Here is a 21,203-nt window from a genome sequence, read left to right as displayed (position 1 = left end):
AATTCCTTTTTCTTTATAATTCAGCAGATTGCCTAATCTCTGTGGTGGAGGGTAACACAATGTACTTGTTACTCAGTTACCTGATAAGCACATATAAAAGTACGGAGTAGGTTCTGAAGTTATTCACAGTACATCATAATAAAGCTCTTCTGGGCACTCTAATGATTCATTTTTACTGATCTGGCAAATGCCCTTTTCCACAGTTAACACTCAGATTTTATTAAGGTGGAAAGCAGGGACAAATGTCCACTCAAGTCCCAGCTCTCAAATTTGACTCTGTGTGCACTACACTACCTACAGCTAAAGCTTTCTTAATGTTCTGTTCACCTCCCTAGAGTGGCATTTCAGCTAACAGAGTTCACAATCTTTCAGCCCTAAACACAGAAGGCTGCTATCTTCAAGTCATCCTAGGAATGTGCCAGATACCATCATCTCCCTCCTGTGATACAAAGAACCAGAAAGAGAGAGAGACCAAGAGAAGACCAAGCTGATCAAGTTACCAACAGCCCAGAATGCCCCTCTCAGAAGGTTAATCTCTGAACCAGTAAATGTTATAATTAGGAGCCTTGAAGTTGGGCTGAGGCTGGCCACTGCAAGAAAGACCCCAAAAGAGAAAGTATGAATGGAACACATCTCTTTCACCTCATGTTTTGACACAAGGGTCATGATTTTTATGGGAAATTATACAAAAATTAGTTGTTACGATAGATGAGTCTCTTTCCCACATCTCCTACAAAAGAAAAAAGGTGGTTGGGGAGAGATGCCTTCCCAACTTCACTTAGCTATGTTTCAGTACAAATTGTGAAAATTATGCAAATAACAATTTTGGCACCTTTACTCGAGGAAAACATTATTAAATTATGCTCTAAGTATTTTGTCTGCTTTAGTAATTACTTTCATGTAACTGTAAATATAAATAGCTGTTATTCTGTTTAAATTTTTAATCATGCAAAATATTGTCACACAAAATGTCCTTCTGTTGCAGTCTAACTGGGATATTCTTTTTTAAAATATCCATATTTAACTGAAGCGGACTATTTATAGCATTGTAAAGTGTTTTAGTGAAGATAGCTAGCTAACATCTCTGAATCAACAGGTCTTTCAAGGAAAGATACGGCCTTTATATTTACAAAAAGAATTTCCTACAAAAGACTATTTATAAAATGTATTTTTAACATTTTATACTAAACTAGAATATAATTAGTCTGCTTCCAAGATGCATTAACTACATCAAATCTATATGTTCAGTACATAACAATAATAATGTTCTTATTTTATCATTAACTATAGGATTTTGTATTTTATTGTCTCTTTTAGCATATTCTAATATTAAATGAAACATTAAATATCAACCAACAAAAAATGTGTTTAGGAGAAATAACAAAAAAGCAAAGTTCTATCTGTGGCAGGAATTATTTCCTTCAATTTTTAGGACGCTTACTTCATTATCATATTTGCTATCTAAAACAAAAATAAGGACAATACATTTTTATAATCTCAGTCGATCAGCTTGAATTCTTAACGTGGTATTTCTCTGTGAATTTATATCAGCAGATACCACTTCAAATAGCAAAACACCAAAAACAGAGAGATTCTGGATAGCTCTTCAAATTTCTTAATTACTGTAAAGTGAAAACAATAGAATATTATTTTAAAAGTGCAACTTTGCAATTGACATTGTTAAATAATGCAAAAAGAAATCCTTTATCTTAAAAGAAAAGTTAGCCATCTCTATAATAATAATGCTTACTAGGACAACTAGATTGGAATATCTATCAACATTCGTTTTGGAAAGTTTTTAGGCAGCCAGTCCTAACTGCATATAGAAAAAGGAACATCAATTCCTGTGAAGTTAACTGGTTTTAGGTGACTATTCTTAAACCATTAATGCATCATAATTGAAGCATGTGGATTGATTATTAGAAAACTATATTTTGTATATTTTTCAAAGAACGCTTCCACACCATAGAGTTTCCTGATAAAACTGTAGCTTTTGTTTAACAATTTTATGAACTAAATTGCTAATATTTAAAAAGTAACAACCGTGCATTTAGGGAGTCTACTTATCATGATTGTTTAAAATAAATCTACTACGATGATTTGACAGCAAGCAGGTATACTTTTGCAATGTAATGCAAATGGACATCCACAACATGCATGCAATAGCCCTAAGGTAAAAAATGTGGCTGCTTAATAAGAATAATCTAAGTTAGAGGAAACTGATCACTCTTAATATAGCCTATGCACTGAAGAACTATAGACCCGAGGCCCTTTAAAAGTGTACTTTACATGGAGAATGACTGCTAACAGGTAGAAGGTTTCTTTTAGGGGGATGAAAATGCTCCACAATTGATCACACTGTGATGGTTGCACAACTCAGTGAATATATTAAAAACCACTGAACTGTACACTTTAAATGGGTGAATCACATAGTATGTGAATTATATCTCAATAAAGCCATTATATTTTTTTAAATGAACGTATTTTGCTTCCTTCTACAAAAAAGCATGCTAGACAAAGTATAAAAGCCTAGCAACTGAATTTGAAGGCATCCATAATCTTTTCTGAATTGTTTCAGAACAATGTGATTTCAAGGCCACTTACTAATGTCATCTCAGCACCTTGCATATGGACAGACATAGGTACTCAAAAGCCATTGGGACGGATGCTATACTGTTTAGGGTACAAAGCTACACATTGATGGAAGTAGATTGACCTTAATCCTGAAATTAACCCTCCTCCACTCTCAATCCCATTGATTATACCAGAGCCCTAGTTCAAATTATTTACATCTTTCAAGGCTTACTTTAACAACCAGAATAACTCCAGGGGACTTCCGCACACACACGTACACACTGTATTTCTTCTACATAAGCCTCTTCAAGTCAGGTACCACATCTTTTATCTTTTTCATAACACTCTTCAAACTTCGTATAATGTTATGGGTATAGTAGATGCCTAACCTTTAACTGAATGAATGGATGGATAACTCTCATATTCCTAGGAATATATTTTATTCTTTGTGTTTATATCTAAAACCTGGAAACAGAAGCTATCTAAGAATGTAGGTCTCTAAGAGTTGAAAACTTGTCATAGAGTTGATGTTTTATAAATTCTAAAAGCATTGACCTACAAGACACACTACCTGAAAGTAGCAACTTTATTGAAAGAGACAGCAATAGAGGTGCCCTATATTTGGAAGAGTGCCCGACATACTTAGTTTGCCCTTCTTTTTCCAAATTTCTGACTTTATTCTATTTTGGGGGGCAGCTGTACTACTTTGTACTCTGGAGGCTCACTTCTGATATACCCCTTCCCTCTCCACTCTGTCCCTCAGCCCCATCCACACATAAGCACAGAGGTACATACACTTGAAGGGAAATGTTCATGCAATGGAAGAAGCATGAACTGGGTGGTAAAAGAGCTCTTGTATTGAATTTCCAGGTCTATTCTTTACTGGTTGAGTATGACCTCGGTCAAGAGATTAACCCTCTGAACCTCAGTTTCCTCACCTATGAGATGGGAAGAATTATATGTACCTAATATGTTAATTATGAAAATTAAATGAAATAATAAGAGTACAAGCTATTATTTATTAAACCCGTAGCTTGTACCAGGTGCTTTACAGTTATTAACAACCTTAAGAACTTTATATATGACATCTAGCCTCACACGGTACCTCACACATCAAAGGCAGATCAGTAAGTGCTAGTTATTTCCTTTCTTAAAATAAACTAATATAAAAAAAAAACAAAATATGGTATATCCATACCTGAAATACTACTCAGCAATAAAAAAGCACAAACTACTGATACATACAACGTGTTACATCTCAAAGCCATTATGCTAAATGGAGAAAGCCAAATCAGAAACTACATACTATATGATTCCAAATATATTAAATCCTATAAAATGCAAACAAACAGGCCAAAAGCAGATCAGTGGTTGCCTGAGGACAAACACGGAGGGAGGGATGGACTAAAAAGGAAGACGAGGAAACTTTTGGGCAGTGATAGAAACGAGCAGTATCTTGATTGTGGTGCCAGTCTCATCACAACTGTCAAAACTTATTAAATCATATACTTTAAACAGGTGAAGTTTTTGTATGAAATTATACTTCAATAAAGTTGATAAAAAGTAATGTTAAGCAGATTATAGTTAAGTCTCCATAAACCTATTATTCGGCATAAAACAAATTTTAGTGGAAAACACAGCACGCAATACAAAGAGATGGGAGTGGGGATTCTCTCTGTTACTGCAATGAAGTTCTGAAAGGATGAAATGATTAAGGGCAGCATGTGAAAGATGGTGTGGGGAGAAGCCCAACATGGTATCTATAAACCTGTTGATTTCCACTATTTCCTCTCACTTCATGAAGATGTAGATGGTCAGAATGCATTTTGCAGATTTTACTCAAAAAATGTTTTTCTCCATTGATCAAATCCCGTTATGAGCAATGTTGTTAATAACTATTCAAGCTACAAAAAGAAAGTACCAATAATAATCAAGAAGGTAACAGAAATAATTCTTAATTTAGCCATTAAAAAAAACCCTTTTAGTGATTTCAGTATTAACCCATTCTTCCTAATCGTAAGGTCTAACACTGGAGATCTTAGTCAATTTCAGAGGAAAACGACAGCACTATGAATGCCTCTGTGTATCCTTAAGATTAAGGATGAATGGGAAATATAGAATTAATATTAGCCCTTGCCAGTCAGCTGCATGCCTTCAATAATCCCTGAATCCTTCATGTGAATATAGAACTAACATTTGTTGAGCACCCAAGTGTCCAGGTGCAGTAGGTATCATCTCACCCACAGGACAGCTCACAGTTTGGTATTTTAACCACTTTAGCATCTTTGGAAAGTGAAGCCAGACAGGTTAAGAAACTTGCCTAAAGCCATGGGGCTGGTCAGTAACAGAGCTGGATCTTCAACTCAAGTCTGTGAACTCTGTTTCACAACACAGCCTCTATTCCCACATGGAATGGAATTCATATTTTAAAAGAGTGGAATCTGAGGGGAAAAAAGTGCTTTATGGCTTTGAACCTGGGTAAGTGGTACTTACTAATGCCCGCTCACGGCCAAGGGATTCATCTGAATTCAGAGGTGTGTCCTTTCTTTTTAATGACTCATTCACATTAAAAAACAAAAAAACTATGAAAACGGAGTCACCACTGGCTGAAAAAACACACTTGCTTAAGAAAAATAATCTTTTCTTCATCCTTCCAGAACTCATACTTCAAAATGGCACAAAAGCAAAAGGCCATGTTTGCCACTACATGGGAAATATTACCACACCTGATTGCCATCCATCTAATTGTAGAAAGACCAGGAGCTGAAAGCCAGGTAATTATTAGTTCGCCATAGCACACCCCCATACTTTGTCATGAAGACGGACAACTCAACTCGAGGGCACCAATGTGAACTTTATCCGGGCCCTGTAAGCTGATAAAACAGGAGCTGCAAAGGTCTTTGTTTGAGAGAAAATGTTGTTCAGCCATTTCCCAGGAGGAAAAGGAAAGGGTCTGTCTCTCAGTAGGTCTATTCACATACCTGTGGCAAACCAGCCTATGAGAGAACTGACATCTTTGCTGTAAGATCAGATCTCAGAGCCACCAATCAAACAGCAGTCCAACCTTAATATGCTGATACGGCGAGTTTCCGGATCTTGATCACACTAGGCTAGGGAGTCATTCTTCTCAGTGATAAAGTCGGTGAATGCACTCTTGAGAAGATAACAAATTAAAAACCAGCTGACTCGACACCATCTGAGTGAGGAATTCACTGCTGACCCAGTACAACACAATTTCTACCACCAGTCAGTAATCACCAAAGAGGTAGCCAACTTCATTTCATAATTGAAGGAATAATAAAACTATTCCTAATACAGGGTCTTAGCACAGCTAAATGGTAACGGTCCGACTCACATCATGCAGATCTACAAAAACTGATGATTCCCTCACATATCTGTATGCTGAGTCTTACTGTATGTTAAAATTCAGAGACTTTAAAGCAAATTAGAAATTCTCAAAAGTGGTGTATTATTTAAATGACCAGAAACATGAAAACAACTATGTAACTTAGAGGATTATTCCACTTAGATAATATATTTTGTTATCTATAGAATTCCCACTAAAATACCTAGTTTTTCTATAGCTGATGTATTAAGCTGGTGAGAGGCAGAGTTGACATCCTCTATCATCAACCACAAAATATTAGGAAAATAAGTACTTTACTAACGGTTGTGAAACTTGTGTCCTAGACTGAGAAATGTGTGATCTTGGAATAAAAACACCTCACATTTGCACAGAGATTTTTCAGCTTCCAAATAGTTTTTGTCCAACTCGATCACTACAACACAGTGTAAGGGGCATGTCCCGTTATCCCCATTTAACAGATAAACCAAACAGGGTTAACATTTTGCCAACTCCTCATCTTGCCTGAAGCACTTTCCATTATTACAGTCTAGGAATAGTATTAGGTTGAACCACCTGAAATTGCTAATATTTGACCAGTTCTAATCTACCAAAATGGCAATTTCATAAAGCAATATTTCCAGCTTCACTATCAATCATAACTTGGTTGTTTATTCTACTTTTTCTACTTAACAATTTTCTTGTTTTTAGCAATAAGTCTAGTCTCACGCATACAAGTCCCTTCAATTATTTTCTCTTTTCGTGTTGAATAGATAAAAAGGTAACAGGGGGAGGGTATATAGCTCAAGAGGTAGAGCACATGCTTAGTGCACACAAGGTCCCGGGTTCAATCCCCAGTACCTCCTCCAAAAATTAATAAATAAGTAAACCTAACCACCTCCCCTACAAAAAATTTTTTTTTTAAAGATAAAAAGGTAAAGTCAAAACAAACAGTAATAAAGGAAGCCCTAGCCTATGAGAAGCCAAGGAAGTAACACATAAAAAACTTACTAACAAACAATTAGGAGACAGGAGACTTTCCTGTGTGTTTAAATAGGGATGTAGCAAGAAGCTTGATCCTATTACTCAGAAAAAAGGCACTATTCTTGTCAATTCTAATTTCAAACTTCAACAACAGTAATTAGCATTGAGAAATGATTAGAGTATATTCTATTATATGCCTCTGGAGAAATTTTCACTCTAAATGTTTCCTATAATCACAACAGCAACATTAATAAAAAATAATATTTATCGAGTACTTACTCTCTTTCAGACACTCTGCTAAACACTTTATATGAAATCTCTCATTTAACTCTCACCATCCTCTCAGGGTTGATTTTCCTTTTACACATGAAGAAACTGAGGCTTGGAGGGACAAAACAATTAGGTCCTACGAATAATAAGCGGCAGAGACTGGGTTCACACCACACCCTTAAAACACTGCAAGAGATGGCTGCCCAGGATGGCTTTCCCTGAGACTCTTGGGCCCAGCTAGCCAGAATTCTCCAGCCTCATGAAACTTCGTAACATTTCTATACCCTAATGAATCATTCAGTCTGGTCTATCAGTTTAAGATAATAGGAAATTGGCATTTCGCTGTGACCTGTTAGCATCATGAGGACTGGCACTAGGTCTGTGGTATCACCCTGTACCCCCAACACATAGAACAGTGTCCCACACACACCAGGCACTGAATAAAAAACGTTCACTAAAAAGTAAACAAATAGTAATTCTTCCCTGTGTTTGTTTGTTTGTTTTGCATTCCGAGAGTCTTACTTGCACCTGACTTAGGACAAAGCAGAGAGCTCTCAGACAACCCCTTTCTAGACCTGACTTGACTTTGAAACCTTTCCACCACTGCCACTGCCACCACCACCTTCAACCTTGCTGTAAGCACTAAAATTGATTCATCTCACTGACAAAAATGTGATAAAAGAACCCCAACCACAGAGGTGGAGAAACCACTCCTTCCCCTTGAACAAATGCTGCTTTCTGATGCCCATGATTGCTTTTCTTCTCTCGCTAAGGTTCAGTAAGTACTGAAAGCTCGGGCCCAGTGAATATGGGTCAGGTCTGTAACACAACAACTCCACCCCTTTCATTACTGCGGAATCAGTTAACAATCCTGCTAGTTCTACCCAAAAAGTCAAAAAATAAAGTATTGTGGTTATTTAGGTGCCGAGGAAGTCTTATAAAACACTATTATCTCCCGTCGTGATTTGCTAGCCTCTCCATACTCCAACCAGCACATTGGGACTTCTAAATTACATATCATAATTGACATAAAGTATCTGTCCCATCAGTGAATATCTTTATTAGCATCAAAATCACTCACAACTAGTGTTCCTCAATGTTATTAAACATAACTTGTTCTAGGTGTTGCTTTACTAATTAGTCAGGATGAGCCCGAGGAAGAAAATCTGGGTCATGTTAAATTAATTGGAATGAGCATGAAAATTAGCAGAGCAAACTGCATCAATTTTCTATAGAGAGTCTTTCTTCATGTTGAGAATAAAAATGGATATTATGAGGCATTAACCACACTGCCTTCTGTGACTGCCAAGAGGTGTGTTACAGTAGCCCAAAATATCATGCTCGCAGATTTTCAGAAGTTAATGAGACATTTCCAGGAATGGTAAATACATGGTGTTAAAATGGGTGTGCCTCTGATGGGAAAATGCCAAGTCATTTCATGTTTATTCAGGCATAACAAGCTCTTCAAAATGAGCATAATTTAAGAGGTGAATAGTGCAAAGAGGGCTAACATTCAACTAATTTTCCTTCAGAAAGAAAAGATTAGATCGGACAAAAAAAATGAATTAAGAGGTTTACAAATCAACAAGTCAGCCACCAGGACGGCAGCCTCCGCTCAGCCCCAGCGCTGCCGCCCCCGCCACGAAGTTTTCGAGAAATGTCCCGAAGGCAAGGAACAAAGCGAGCAGAACTGATTACAGCCCCGCTCACCGCCTCGCCGTCTCAACTCTGTTTGGCTTCCTAATGAGCTCACTAAAAACCTAATTCATCTCCCATAACCCTCCGCAGCCCTCCTTGAAATCCACCATTATGGAAATTACAGATGAAACATTTCCAGGCCGGGTTCAACCCAGCGCGTCTGCAACAGGCGGGGCGCTGACCCCCACCCGGGGCACAGATGCAGCGGCTCTGCTCCGAACCTTCCAGAAGAACGAGTCGAGTCCGGGCCAGGCCAAGACTCCTCCTCCGGGTGACGATGATTTCCTCCTGCACGCCTTCCCTCCCCTGAAGGTGGGGACGTCGTGGGTTCCCCAGGACATGAAACACAAATTGTGATGCAGGGGACGAGAAATGAGTTGTACTAATGACAAATAGCTGGAAACAGGCTAATGTGAATTCCCAGCCTGTTCATGAGGAAACTCCCCGGGTTCCTCATTACATCGAGTCAAATCCTCACGGCACCTAGCCTGTAACTGGAAGATTACTGAATTGATGGATCCTTAGTTTAAAATGCAGCTGTTTTATTCTGCTTTAGTAATTAATTCTTTTTCCAATACTCTATTGATTAAGCGTAGACCCTGATAAAGTTCAAACTGAGGAGAATCTCTCGTGGCGTCCTTAGTTGCTCAGGAGAGTCAATGAAAACTTCCTACAATTCCACCTGCCTCCTCAGAGTGCTGATCCAATGAACAGAACAGTTTTTTTCTCATAAATTAGTCAGGCCATGTGGAGCTGTATTAGCTGATGGCTGCTTTTGTCTCTCTACTTGCTGACTTGCTTTTCAGTGTTGCTGGCCTTTGTGCTGTCACACACAAAGTCGGAGTGCAGCTGCCATTCTGAACCCAAACCAAGGTAAAGAACAATTCGTACAAACTACATTTTTTCCTCCCCCATTTTATACAGCTGCAGCTCCCTGAGCAGTACAGGGCTCAGTGGGGCCTCCTGGGACCCAACTAGCAGAGAAATCAGTGCTAAAGCATGCAGACATATTGTGGAACTGAAAAAATAAAGTAAAATAAAGTAACCTATTTTCTTCAAGGCTTTGCTAGGCGTTTTTGTCCTGCCCCTCTCACCGCACCCACCCTCCCCGAATTTGTGCTACCCTATTTTCAGCGATGCTAAGCTCCCTATTTCGTTTTCACAGAGGACATCAAGGGACGACGGAAGACAGGGTAAAGAGAGTAATCAAGAGGCTGAGGTCTGTGTCCTGTGCTGCTCAGGTGGCATCAGTGAGTTCGGGAACGCCTATTAACCAAACGGGCGTGGAGTGTAACCATATATAAATGGCCATTACAAACACAATGGTATATAGTAATAAGAGGAATCACCAAGGTGGTGCTCCTTTTCAAAGGGTCACATGTACCCGGGATCAATGTTGGTGAGTAGAACAAGCATGATAACAGAAAGTTTCTCAGATTACATCCCTGCACAATGGATTTTTGTTTCTACAAAGATCATCGCTACTGGGAACGCTTTTAGAGCAATGGACTTATTCTCTACCTCGCTCTCCCCCCCACACCTCCCCACACCATCCAGGCCCCCCAGCCAATGTGCACAGACTTCATTCCCCGTGTGAAAACGGGTCAAAGACATGTTCCAGCCCATAAACTGGTGGAGAGAACACAGTCGGTTTTTCTAGTCACTTGCAGCATCCATTTATAGGAGAATTCATATTGCTTTTTTGTTTTTAACTCTGTTTCAGATGGTAGGAGTAATAGTAAAGGTCTGGAATAATTTTAGGAAAAGCCTTCAAGTTTTTATCATCTGTTGCCAAATGCAAAGCTCAAACTAAGCTAGGATCCTGTACGCAGAGTGGCCGGGACTGTTTTCCGTGGTCTCTCTCGGGCCTGGGCTGAGAGTACATTCCCCACCTTCACAGCATTCCTTCCTAGGTCAAAAGGTCACCTCTCACAGACGTCTCCAGCAGACACTCAGTTGTCAAAAGGTTGCATCATGTGATCTGGGCAGTCACTGTTAACAAAGCTCTTTCCTCGCTGGGAAACAAACTTTGCATGTCTAAATAATTTCCGAGTTAAAAATGTGTTTTCCTCCCTCCTTCCTACTCTCTTCTGTTTCAAAACAATGAGGGCAGCAGTGGGCACCAGATTCATCAGCAAAGCTTCCACGGATCACCTGAATCAAGATCCCACACCCCTTTCCTGGGCCATATTCTGAGGAAAGATAACTGCCAGAGGTGATGTTGATTTCCTGCATTTAAAAAGAAAACAGAGGTGTCCCTTTTCCAGGGGATTTCTTTTAAAAGGGAAATCCCATTTTTAACACAAACACATGCATTTTGAATAAATAAGAAATTGCAAATAGAGCAATTCATCGAAAAGGAAATATCAGAATCCTTTGCAAAATGATTTTTAAAAATTAAAATTGCTTTTGGATTCATGTGTATTCTATTGCATTTAAATGACCAACAATGAACACAGTGTACAACAAGGTACAAAAAAAAAAAGTATGCTCATTTGCTCAAAGTTCAGAACTAATGCAAGCATAAAGTTTGCCATCAGTGATATTACAATAAAAAGATCTCAGTTACTAGGGAAGCAGGCTTTGCCTTTTTTTTTTTTAATTCCCTGCTGCCTACATGAATAATATAACGATTTTCTCATTGTCGCGGATTGTTACTTAGAGCAGCTTGAAGCTCTCACATGCAATCCAAAATGAGTCATTTATTTCTAGAAGAGAGTCAAACAAGTCTATCAACATTGCTTCTATTTATAAATTATATATTTAAGAGTAAAATAAAATAGTCATGTTATGCTGAAATGTTACATATGGGAGATAAAGAATTAGAGATACTTTCAAATTATTTGGCCTAGTCCTAAGCCACAGAATCTAAGGCCCTCATAGTTTTTGTAAGAACTAAGCAATTTGTGCGTCTGTTTATTCAAAAAAGCTTAATTAAGTATCCTCAGACACGGGATCCAAGTTCTTACATGTCTTCAGGATACTAAGGTTTGCAGACATACAATGTCTTCCTAAACGTACTATGTTCTTGTTTTTAATTATCAAACTTTCCAAAGTACGTTTTTCACAACTCATCTTTGGGACTGTCATTTGTCCCCTTTTAGCTGCCTTGGGATTAACAGGAACTGACAAAGAGGCATAGTATTAACAATGTGTGTAGTTTCACTTGGTATAATCTACTGACTTTCAAGAGCCCAGTTTTATAAGCTTTCCTTCGGGTAGGTATTTTAGTGTTCTAAAAACAGTGTTCTGGGCTGTTAAAGTAAGCACATGTTCTATATTGACATTTTAGCTCCAGGAAGCCATTGTGTGCCAGATTTGCCAGTTTAGTGTCTGTAACCCTGGAACATGTTCCTCTATGCCTTTTCGTGGGGTGTTTGGAAGGTAACTGAAAATAAGTTAAACAGTGATGACCCAGACTTGAATGGAAAATGGGTATCTTAACTTTTTACAGAAGTTTAGGTGGGGTTCATTGAAACAAGGTGAGTAAAATGAACATGTTTATGATCTTGTAATGACTTGTAAGCTGTCACCATTTCTGGCACTGTGACTCTGATACTTAGCATTTGGGATCACCTATTCTGCAAGGATTCTGTACAATTCTAACAATTGTAGAGAATGGCCCTAAAAATAGGAACTTTGGGAACAGGGTCATCTTTTTTTTCTGCCAAAGGAGTCTGGGGGAAAAAACTGGTGCCTAATCATGAAATGGCATGAATTTAATTAGCCTGTATTTTGAGGGTATCACATAGTTTGCTCCCCTATCAATCAAGAAGGAAAATTAATCAGAAAGTTAAGAATTACCTGCGGAGAATACATGATGCGGTTAATGATTTTAAATAGGTACGGTAAGCCTCCTGCACGGCCGTGCATCGGATCTTCATGGGTGCTGTGGCTATCCACATCCGCACTTTTCATTCCTATTACTACCTTACCTGCGCACAGGACTCCAGCTCCAGGCACTCCATCTCTAAAGTCAAAACAGACCTTCCCACCGGGTGTTCACAAATGTTCTTCTAAGTGTAACAATGGAGCAAGGAGTCAAATGGTGGGGAGACAAGGGCCACAGGGTCTGGGGTGCCTCCTTAGAAAAAGCTATGTTAGATAATGCAGTATATCCAGACACCTTAAGAGAAGTTCACGTAAGGACACAGTGAGTGTTCAAGGGCACAAATAGCTAATTTACTTCTCACCCAGGAAACAGATTAGTCTCTATAATTCATGAAATTCTACACTAGACGATGACCACACCTGCATCTGTGAAATATCTTTAATATATAAGTCTGCAGGTAAAGCCACCAAACTATTACCTAGTAGGGTTCTTAGGTTGCAAAGGCATTCATACTCAAAATACGTTGATTTTTCAGAAGTAGCTGGTTACCACGTCTACCTTAAGTCACTCATTAGGGACTTAAGCTGGCATCAAGTCTTTCAAAACTTGCAATTGACATTTTAAAAAATCCTAAAGTGACCAAATTATTTCTTGAAAATAAATTATACAAGGAAGCAGAAATCCTGGGCCTTTTGGAAGATGGTTGAAAAAACTAAGATTTGTAGTCACCGAACCAGTTTTCCTGAAACCCTTTCATAAGTGTAGCATTTCCTCTTAACTTTTGAAAACTGGATCTCTACTCTAAATAAACCAGCAGCCATAAAACTTTTTTTTTTTTAACTTTTAAAAAGCCCTTAAAACTGCTTCAAAAAAGCAGGCAGAATATGAAGAAATCAATACAATTTTGTAAATTCAAAATAAGGCATGTTATTTCTCCAAGAAAATTGCTTAATATCACAGGGGAAATTTATAGGTGAGTTTAGAACTTTCGGCTCCTGACACTCTCTGTGCCAGTGATCTGCTCAGAAACGTACTAACATGTTTTTGCTCTGCCTCAACAACAACAAGGTGGAATAAAAGGCACAAGAAATTTCCACAGATGCTGATGCCCAGGGTGAGCCAGTGTGACCTGTGACTCCAAGGTCTCTGATTCAACACACTCTGCATGTGGCACTGACCTGACAACCTGGTTCTCCCTCTTACCAGCACCCCGGGGATAATGCCCACCCTACATGAGAACGGCAGGGGCCTAAGTATCACTACAGTGTGATATATTCTGACTTGTCTTCTCAGAGAGGAAGTAGGATCTCTAAAGTAGCATTGGTCAAATGGAAAAGTATTTGAGAATGGCCCCCGCTTCAAAGTCAAAAGTTGTAATAATAAAAGCAGCAGAAATCAATAAAGCGCTTTAGGTAAAATATATAAGGCCATGGAAGGGAGGGTAGACTCCAAAGATGTGGTCGAAGAGGCAGAAGGGAAGAGGACCTTTCACAAGGAAGGCTGGGACATGCAACTTTAGTGTCTTCTTACTTTGATCATGGAGATTGAACAGGTAAATATTTAAAACAATATCCATGTTTATCCTCTACAACTGCCTGGGAGAAATTCCAATAAGATCCTTCACAAATTCAAATTTTATCATAGTAAGTATAGTATGAAATCTACATTTAAGGGCCCTTGAAGAATTGATCCAAATTTACTTTTTTCTATTCAGTTCTATTATTGCCATACTGATTTTCTAATAAACCTTAGGTTTTAAATTAAATTGATCTAACTACATGTTTATTGTAATATATGAGAAATTTGGGAACCAGTGATTTTTGTACCTTTGTCATCAACCTATTCATCAAGATGATGGCTTAGAAAACTTTCTTCGTGTGGTCACCTGACTTGAAACAATACAGAAAAATGTTGGCGGGCTCTGTGTGGCCTTCAGGGAATATGGTAAAGTGCCAATTCTATACACTATCAATAATTTCTCATGATTATATGTGGCATTAGAAACCTGCCACTAAATCAGAAATTTATAGGGTAGATTTATAGAAATGAGTTTGATTTCCAGTGTGGCTATGCCCTACAATGTATCAAACAACTTTGGAGAAACATCTGGATATATGACGGAAAATATGAAGATCCACCTGAAACTTTCAGAATGGGGGAAAACACATCCCGCCCCAATTTCTGGGCTGACGGCAGATAGCTGATACTATCCACCCCTCTTCTTGTAGACAGGGTGTGGTCAAGTAGTTGAGCACCTGGGTTTGGGGGTCAGACAGACCTAAGTCAGAATCTTAGCTTGGTCACATTGGGGATATTTAGGGAAAGAAAAGTTACTCAGCCTCCCTAAGCCCGTTTTTCCAGCTGACAAACCCACACAAGGTTATGAAGATTAAATTACACTAAGTATATGTAGCACAATATCTGACATAAAGTCGTTGTCAAATATTAGCTACGATAATGATGATGATTCTGCTGCTGCTGCTACATTTGGGCATAAACATCATATCACAGATTCTTTTCCTTGCTCTAGTTCTTTTTTCTTTTTTTTTTTCCTCCAAAAATGGTAATCATCAAATAGAAGAACTGGGGCTGGGGCTACAATAAAGATGTAATACTAAACAAAGCTGGCATCTGGAAAGATAATGATCAGACCCCAGACAGCACTCTTTAAAATTCTTAAACAAGAAATTAGCTCACATATCACATTAGTTTTTCTCTTCCCTAGTAACACATAACATGTTATAAGGAAGCCATAAAAAATGAACTACTGTAAAGAGAAGAAACGTCTTCAGCCGGTGGGTGTCGAATGGCCAGATCTGAATTAAAACTCTTGCTTGAGTCAAACAGTTCTTAGACTAAAACTGATTAAGGTAGGAAACAAAACAACTTGTTTGTTGTCCAATATATGAAAAGCTTGATCAAAGGGACTTCATGGTGAGTTAAGTAGTGATTACTGAGGAGACTATTTAGTTTATACAAACAAAAAATAAACAGATATTAAGGTCTGGTGATGAATTACTATGGTATTAGACTAAAATAAAATATTATCTTTCCTAAACTTGGGAAGTCAAAAGAGAAAAATAATACCTCAGCTGTGTCTCCATACAATATATCATCAAATAAACAGAAAACTAGGGAATTTAAAGATGACTTTGTCCATATCCACTTATTTTCAGGGCTAAAAACAAACTGCTAACACAGAGGTGCTACACGTAGTGTATAATGCTGATAACAAATCTCTGTGTAATTATGTGAAAATATAGCACACACTGAGAACACTGTAAATATCCACAACTGTAAACAAACAAAATCTATTATCATTTACTCAAATTTGGAAGAAAAAGACATTACGAACTATTTTAGGAATCCTTGTAGTAAACACATTTACAAAGGCAAGGTGAATTGAGAAATTAAAACAAATATATGTTAATTTCCTATTGGCATGAAAAATGAAATACTGATTTTTGTTTTCATTAGTCAAAATAACTGAATAATTAGTTAACTCTCAACTTAATTTTAACTGTGTAAATACCGTTGATACTGGCCCAGAACTTGAGCAAAAGAGAGTATAGTTAATTACTTCCGCATGAGAAATTTTTATTGGATTGGCATATCAAAGGCCATTGTCTTTAAGAAATCCTGGAACTCTATAGGTTTTAAGAAAGTCAGGATTAACTTCTCTTTAAACCACAAACCCAATCCAGTGAGTAAAAATCAACAAACAAGTACAACATTTCTAAAGAGGGAATAAATTATCTATTGTTTGCTATCATTTCTTAGGCAACTAATTCCCCTGGAAATGCTGGATGCAAAGATAACTAGATATTTACAAATGTACTTTTTAGATCTTTACAAAAGCACAGGAAACTATAAAGACAGGATACTACATGATTTTGAAATTATGCCTTAATATTCCCATTTCTAAGATCACTCATAACCTAATATTGCCCAGTTTTCAAGATTGGGTCAACTAAAGATTAGAAGTCCTCTTGTGGTCTCCAGTTCAAAATACTTTCAAAAGTGCACAAGCCAGGGGAGTGATAGATTAGGAGTTTGGGGGTAACACATTACTATATATAAAATAGATAAACAACAAGGACCTACTGTATAGCACAGGGAACTATATTCAATTTTTTTGTAATGAGCTGTAATGGAAAAGAATCTGAATATACATATATGTATATCTGCACTACTTTGTATATATGTATCATATGAAACTAAATTATAAATCGACTACTACACTTCAATAAAAAATAAGAATTAAATTTTTTTAGAAGTGCATAATATAAATCTGGACACCTCCAGGCAGGTTTGCCATTTAAGCCCTTTATCTACTGCCTTGTAGGCAATTAAATATGAGGTCAGAGCACCTGAGCATGTGGCGTCATGCTTTTGACACTACTACAGGCACTGACATATACCTCTGGAGGTTTGTCAGGACCAGCCCTGGAAGTCAAGAACTGAAGAGAGTGTCAAGAAATCCTTTAGAGAAAAAATATTGCCAAAGAGAAGAGGAAGCTCTGATTGGTTCCTTCTGACTCTGTAGTGGGGCAGAAAATAACTTCTTCAGAATACTGAGGATACCTTTAAGTAGTTCAGGAGAGCTAAAGAATTTGAACAATACATGTGACTGACACTATGGTTTGAATATTGCAGAAGTACCTTTCAATGAAAGAGTGTGGTTTTATTTTACTGCTTCGATATTTTTCAAGCCAGATAAAACTAAGAGGCTAAACCCATTTGTAGCTAAAAAGAAAGTGTTCTGAATTAATTTTTTCCACCCACCTAGTGAGTGCTTCTAGTGGGTTGCAGAGGTAATTAAGTGGTGTTGGTGAGCAAATTAAAAAGAAAATCAAAATGAACACCTTCAAGAAAGTCGTTTTTATGCACAGCAAAGTATCTCTTAAAAACCCACAATATGAAATATTCACTAATGCTCCAGTTTTTTTATCCAGTTCGATATGTTACTAATGGAATTGGTAAATTTTCTTTGGGTGGCAGAATTATTATCCCCAAAGTCAATGTATGTTTGATGCAAAGAGCAAATAGTAAAATGCAAATAAGCATTATTTACTTCCGTATGAAGTTGGTGATTATGAAATAAGTTGTGGCAAGTCTCAGGAGAAAAGCAGTCTCATTATTTTATGGTTCAGCTACCTCTTATAGTCTTTGTCATTTCTAAGTACAAGGAGAAGAGAACTAAGCCTTTAGAATGTGCCAATTCAATTTCTGACCTCTCGCCTTCCTACTCCAAGATTGACCCTACGGATTTGAGCAACATACATGGAGAAAAAAAAGATGGACAAGAAATTACTTTTTGAAAGTGTAAGTCACTGATTTAAAATCTTTAACAAAGTGGCATGTGAGAGCTCAGGCTTCAGTTTAAGTTGACGAAATAAAAATAAAAGGTTGTAATAAAGAAATAATAGAAGGGTGGCAGCCTTTTCATTAGAGAGATGACATAGAGGTTTTAATGACTTTCTCAGGATAGTCAGTTGCCTTCATTAAATTTTATACCGTCTGTGAACCTAGTACCTTTTTATGCAAAACTCACTGTGCAGGTAAAGAATGGGGAAAAAAACTAAATGGACTTGTTTTAATTCTTCTGCTTCCTTTCTCTACGGTGATAGGCAAGTATCTGACCCTCTTCAAAGCCAAGCTGCCTCATCCAGAAAACAGGGATAAACCTGAGAGATACTGACGGAGTCAAATGAAAATTTATGTAGCTATGTATTAAGAAACAGAAATGTAAAACTAAATGTAACGTATCTGCAGATGCAGTTTGGAATTTGAATGATATTATTTAAAAATTAATAGATACAGCATGTTAGAACTGGAAAAGACCTGGAATCCCCGAATATCCTCATCATGCAGGGATGGAAGGCAAGTCCATGAGAGCTTTAAGAGACGATGATAATATTAATAACAACTAACGCTTAATGGGTGCTTAGTACCTGCCAGGCATGCATTATCACCTCATGCATGCCACCCAACTCCCTGACAAGACATGAACCCGGGTAACAGGTAGTGAAGACTGGAGCCTCTCCCAGGCTCTCCCATTCTGGAGTTTGAGCCCATAACCTCGGGGCCTCACAAAGCCGCCCTGGACCATCGTTCCACGGGCTAATTGCTCACTCACAGCTCACTCCATCCTGGCCTTCAGGTAGATAATAAAAATTCGAGAACGCAAAAGCAGGAGAGTGAGACAGCATTTGACGTAGCACCAAAGCACAGTGCACAGAAACTGAGAATTTTGGTCACATACTTCTCCCAGATTTTTATCACTTTCCTGAGCCTCCTTTGCCTACGAGCCTTGTCTCGGTATGTCTGTGTGAGAGGACAAGGACCAGGGGGAAAGAGAGAGGCAATTATTCTTGAGCTATTATTCTCATATTTTTAGAAATCATATTATACTGTATCTTGAAATAGGAAGTCACAGAAAGGGATGTGGGCTTAAAGTCCAAGTCACAGACTCAAAACCAATGGAGAGTCAGTGATCATATGTATGTTCTTATAGCACATGTGGTATCATACACGCCTGGTCCACCACCTAGAGCTTCAAGTACATTATCTAATTTAATTCTTACAACATCTCTATACCGGTCTGGTCATCTTCATTTCATGTCTGAAGACATTAAGTAAGTCACCTAAGATCACCCTTAGGTCTAACTCCACGATCTTAAGAAGGAAGTTATAAGCTTTTGAGCTTCTCCACAAAGCACAGAAACACTTCCCTTAATTTGTAGGAGTTGGTGGACTCTCTAGCCATGACCTTATACCTGCTTTCCTGTGCCCCAGACTACTCAATTCCACCTGATAAGTCCATCACGGATTTGGTGACTGACACTTTGCCAAACTCAACAATTTTAGGTGTGCTGACACTTTTAATAAGGAATCAATGCCTAAGTCAATGCTAGCACCATCTACTAAGTTGCTACAAGCTATTAGCTATTAACCAATTGTCAGAATGAAACAACAGTCTATTCAACCAATGTCTGCTTATCACCAACTGGGTACAAAGCACTTCGCTGGGTACGAGGGCGATACCGAGGGCTGATGTACGGGGACAGTGGCAGGCGAGCGACCCTCCATAATCAAGATTGATTTCTCAGCTTTTGTTTTCCTCACCTCCTGCTGGCAAGGGTGCCAGAGAAACTCAGCAAACGTTATCAGAGAACATGCCTGAAAAGAGGCCAGTGTGTTTAAGTAAGATTTTTCAAAAAAAAAAAAAAAAAAAGTACATCCGTGTAGATGACAAGGTTAAAATGTCACAGCTTCAGAGATGACTGTCCTAAGAGTGATGTTGTAAGAGGCAAGAAGGCATCCATGAACTTTGGGCTTTCCTCATTCTCCTACAAAGCAGCAAGTTTCAAGGTCCCTGACAGCGTCCAGAGGGAAGCTTCCCTGATATTTCTCCTTAAATGTCCAGTATGGAGCAACGCAGCAAAGAGTAAGAGCATCATTTTTTCCTCTGATTTTTAAAAAAATCTGACACATTGCTTTTCAGTGTAACTTTATTTCAGCCAGGGTCTAATTTTCTTTTTCTTTTTTTTGCCAGCAGAAAGCAACTCATGCTTTATATTGGCAGAAAATGAGCGGCTAGAATTTCAATTAGAATAAGGAACGTGGAGCAAACTCTCATCCGTTAAGAGGCTGATGACTATGCTGAGATGGGGAGAACGTCAAAATCTGGATTAAGAACAGTAAACCCATGTTTCTACTCTCAAGTTTGAAGGTTGACAAATGATACTAAAAACCATCGGCTCTCCAAATGTGTCCACGTTCCCATCTACAAAGTAAGGAGGATGTCCTTCAGAAATGTTGCAGTTTTCTGAGCTAATTGTTGTAAAGAATTCAAAACCCTGTAGAAAAACTTCTTGACAAACTAGACAAAATCAGGCTTTTTCTCATCATACTGCAAAGATCCTCTTCGTTGTACCACAAGTCTCTTGCTCATTTCACAGTTGGAGAGACAAGAGTGCCCAGCCTAATTTGCCCTCATACAGTCAAAAGGGGGTGACACAATTCTGTGGACAATCCCACCATAAGTGCTCAGAAGAAGAATGTACGGACAAGAAGTCTACCCTCTTACTTAGTGACCAGGAGGGATAGAAATCCTGGACCTCCTGAATGCCCCTGAACATGATGCCCCCTGGCATCCTCCAATAATAAGGAAGAGTCAGGGAACATTTTCTTGCCAATAGAGGCCACACTCACCTGGTGGCAACCAGTTCTAACATTCTGCTAAACTGGAGATCCCAAAACAGCTCGATACAGGCAGCCTCGGGTTTTGCAGCTCCGTTTCCCAGAAATTTCCCACTGGGTAGACGGTATGTTGAGTTCACTGCTGACTCCCTGAAGCAAACAGGGCCCAAGCCATCCATTCCCTAGTGAGGGACGATGGTTTTCCCTCCTCCACTCCCATTCCTGCCTCCATGGATTTACCATCCAGCCTCTAATTCAGCGGCCACTTAGAAGGAAAAAGAAGTTGCTTTTGAAGAA

At 38.4% G+C, this 21,203-nt stretch overlaps 1 protein-coding gene across 5 annotated transcripts in view; it reads right to left on the bottom strand.

The window, feature by feature from the left end:
- Positions 1–21,203, bottom strand: part of MEIS2 (Meis homeobox 2) — a 195,054-nt gene that overhangs the window by 144,399 nt on the left and 29,452 nt on the right. The window lies entirely within an intron of this gene.

Source organism: Camelus dromedarius, chromosome 5 (assembly GCF_036321535.1).
Source record: "Camelus dromedarius isolate mCamDro1 chromosome 5, mCamDro1.pat, whole genome shotgun sequence".
Classification (NCBI taxonomy): Eukaryota; Metazoa; Chordata; class Mammalia; order Artiodactyla; family Camelidae; genus Camelus; species Camelus dromedarius.
Note: the sequence above shows the minus strand (reverse complement) of the source record. Positions and strands in the feature narration are given on the sequence as shown.